The 4,031-nt window shown below is 34.5% G+C and overlaps 1 long non-coding RNA gene across 1 annotated transcript; it reads left to right on the top strand.

Moving 5' to 3' along the window:
- The first annotated feature begins 972 nt into the window (after positions 1 to 972).
- LOC126667292 (uncharacterized) lies at positions 973 to 2,930 on the top strand. The gene is made up of 3 exons (XR_007638137.2): positions 973 to 1,067; positions 1,153 to 1,230; positions 2,446 to 2,930. It is a non-coding gene; the product is annotated as an uncharacterized LOC126667292 (long non-coding RNA).
- Positions 2,931 to 4,031: the final 1,101 nt, after the last annotated feature.

The raw sequence follows: 4,031 nt of genomic DNA, 5'->3' as shown, positions 1-4,031 counted from the left end.
TGGTGCTGAGATTATTCAGATTACCTCAGAGAAGGTACCGTTGATAAAACGGAGGTTAGAGACAGCTTTTAGTCGGCATAAGAGTTATGCTGATCCGAAGAGAAAAGACATCGAGTTTAAGGTTGGCGACTTTGTGTTTCTTCGGGTTTCGCCTATGAAAGGCGTGGTTCGTTTTGGTGTCAAGGGGAAATTGGCACCGAGGTACGTTAGTCCTTATGAGATTTTAGAGAGGATTGGAGCTGTGGCTTATCGTCTGGTTCTGCCGCCAGACATGTCGTTAGTGCATCCTGTTTTTCATGTTTCTATGCTGAGGAAGTGCATCTCAGATCCTTCACATGTGATTGTGCCCCAGAGCGTTGAGATTGACCAGGAGCTTTCCTATGAGGAACAGCCAGTTGAGATTGTCGATACGCAAGTGCGTAGGTTACGGAACAAGGAGATTCCGATGGTCAAAGTTCTGTGGTGGAATCATTCTGTTGAGGAGTGCACTTGGGAGACGGAGTCCGATATGCGGAAACGTTATCTTTTCCTCTTTGCTTGAAGTACGTGTATCTTTGATTATGCGTTATCGTTGTTTGATCTTGTGTGCCTTACGTGTTGTTGTGCTTTTAGTTTTTGTGTTCTAAATTCGAGGACGAATTTTCAATAAGTTGGAGAGAATGTAATATCCCGTATTTTTAAATTATTTGTTAAAAAAAATTAGTTTTAAATTTTGTATTCCGTCAAGCTTTATATATATATATTATTTAAAAAATAAAATAAGAAAAGGAAAATTAGATATGTTTTAATATGCATGAAAGGTAGCCATGCATTTTTCAACGTAAATTGGGCCATAAATTATGTACATGGACAATGACATAAGAAGCCCATTGCACCTTACTTTCTATATGAAGCATAAGATTATAATTTGGTAGCAGTAACATGTTTCTTCATTCCTTCTCCTATTTAACGTGTTGTTTCACGTTTCTTGCATTAACCTAATATTTCTTCATCTTAAAACACCAAACTCAGCCGCCACTTTTCCTCAACATCCTGAAATTATCATCCCTTCCGTTCGTTCCAATCCGGTAAGTGTTCATGCTTGGCTATTCTTCATTGTTCTTCGTTCGATATCGTCTCGTGCCGTTAATAACTTGTAACTTCATTGTTTAGCTTTAAATCCGATTATTCTTTGACGGTTCTCATCGACTCAACGATCTCTTTAATCTCTACGTTTTGAAATCGATTAAGGTACGTAAAGATTACTCCGTTTGTCGCCGTTTTGTTTCGCCGTTCTTGTTTCTTTTCTGCAGTCTATGTGCCTTGTTGCTGCCGATTTGCATCTCTGTGTTATTTGCTGATTATTATACCTTGAATCCATTGTTGTTTGTGCTCTTCTTGTTGAGACTCAGATTCATTTTGGTTGGTCGAACTCCACCCGTCATGGATATGGTTTCTGTTCATGATTTTATTGCTTTGAAAAGGGGTTCTTAAGCTTTTAATATGGATATAGGTTATGGTATTTATTTTGGATGTTAATAGGGTAATCGGTTTTGTGGGCATGGAATGAGTTAGGGAGCAGTTGTTTGATTATGAGTTCGATTTGTGTATAAGTTCACGGCTTGAAGTTTTGTTCATCATGTTTACGGATTGAATTTGCTATTATGGTTGCTGTCCATTTTTTTTTCTTTCTATTTGATGTTCATGAGTTCAATTTTATTGTCATGCATGTGTGGCCACTTTTAGTAAACCATTATTCAAAAGTTATGGATTCTTTTTGGTTTAATTTTGCTGGATTTTTGAAAAGTGGTTAAATGGCTATAATGATCACTCTTTTGTTTTGCTTAAACTTAATAAATTCCTCAAGTTATTTTGCCTATTATTTTGATAATAACTTGGACTTTATTTGATTATAATCAATATGTTGTAAACAATATTTATTTTACAATTTAAATTAATATAATTACTCGGGTAATTATATTTAATTGTAATATTAATTTGGCGTGTCATTTGGCTAATTCACTTTAGTCCCTAAAAATTTTTATAAACTTAAAAAGGTTAAGTTTTAGTTGTAACTTGGGTTACTTGAATTTGAAGATATTAAATTTTATTTTAATATAGATAATTATTTTTATCAAGTATTTAATTTATAAACTTGGATTTATAAATTTAATAAGTTTAGACTGTTGGCCGCCCGACAAGTGGGAAGAAGTTTGGTAGTTTTAAATAACTCGGCTAACTCACTGATATGGATTTTAACTTGGGTTAATTTAAATTATTTTACAAATCTATTTAAATATGTTTATATGATTTGTACTCTATAACTGGGGTTATATTTAGAATGCATTTAATATAAGTGTTTATTAAATGTGGCTTGATATTGTGTTGTACTAGTCCTATATGTGGTGTCTAGTACTCCTTAGAGTTAGGCTCTGATTTTAATGATGATTTTAATATTTTATTTAGACCCGTCGACTGTTCGTACTTCAGAGGCGAACCAGAGTTAGATTGCTTGTCAAGTTTCACGTGGAATAGCAAGCTGTGAGTTTATATCTCTATTTACCTCTTTATTAAGCAAATGTTATATTTTGTATATTTATATGTATAAACAGCTTTCGAACTGTTTTTCGGCATTGTGGATTTGATTTGGAACGTGCTACTCGATGGGCATCATCGGGACTGCTTGTGCACCGGTAATGATTATGGTAATGAGGTAGGTTTGAGATACGTCTCACCTTAGTGAGGACACCGGTGGAAGATACGTCTCCTGGGCTCACTATTTATTAAGTGATAGTCGGGGATCGGTTATTGAGATACGTCTCACCGACACGACAATAGATTTAGAATTGTGGTTTAGGGTTTCATTGATAATCCATAATGAAAATGTTTTATTAAACGTTTTAAAGGTTTTTAACTTAATAAATGTAAATGGTTATATAAACTCTACTCAGTAAATCTGACCCCGTTGTTTTCCCAAATTTTCCAGGTTTATGATTTGAGCCTTGGTCGATCTCCGTTTCTTCATTCTCGGAGGTTTTTATTTTATTTTCAGAATAAAAGAGTCGAACTGTTTTAAACTCTTAGACCGCAGTAATAGTATCAGTTATTCATGTCTTACTCTTTTATTTATATTTTAGACTTTTCTTTGTTGGATTGGTCCAACTATTATTTTATCAGTTTTGGCATGATTACAGTGTTTATGGAATTATATTATATTGCCATACTGTTGGAGTTAAAATTCTAAATAAGTATACTTGGAATATATGTTGCTTATTGTACTGCTAGACTAGGCTGAAGTCTCGGTTGCCCCCGAGCATGTGGTTTTCTGCAGGTACATTGTTTTTAAATGATAAGTTGGTTATCCGCAAGGCTAGCTACGGGTTTTTGGTACAACCATACCCATACCCTAGCGCCGGTCACGATTCATGAAAATGGGTCGTGACAATATATATCCATCATTGATACTTTTATTAAGACAACTTCTAGTTATTAGTTTGCGATCGTAACGGTTCATCCTCTAGTATCCGTCTTAGGAATATCGTATTCCAATATCAACTTGATCCAACGGTTCACTCAAAAACTATTACAGTTTTACTAGACCTTCACAGTTTCTAAATCACATCTAAAGCTTATCTTATCGATGAATAGAAAACTATGCATGTTTTTTTTCATTATGGTATACACCATTCGATCTATCAGTTCTATCTTCTTATGTACTTCTTCTATTTTGTAGTTTATTGTTTTTGACATCTCGTCAAAAAGGGCGTTCGTGTTCTCTCTTGTCGCTAATCGGATTACCATCCGAGCACATCCGATATTCTTATCACATTCTAGCTCGTAAATCAAGACTAATTTCATATATTAGAAGCATAAATTCCATGTTCTCGCGATTATATGGATTTGTTTTTCTCGTGGCCTTGATTGTAGCTTGATCTCCAGCATTTCACTTCTGTTACAAAGTCTTGGTTTAGGTAGTACATAAAGATAAACGACTCATTTTGAAATTTGTATATGAATTCCATTTAAATCTTAGCAAAATTATGCACTAGGGT

The sequence above is a fragment of the Mercurialis annua genome, linkage group LG2, assembly GCF_937616625.2.
Source record: "Mercurialis annua linkage group LG2, ddMerAnnu1.2, whole genome shotgun sequence".
Lineage (NCBI taxonomy): Eukaryota > Viridiplantae > Streptophyta > Magnoliopsida > Malpighiales > Euphorbiaceae > Mercurialis > Mercurialis annua.
This window is presented reverse-complemented; position numbering and strand designations above follow the sequence as displayed.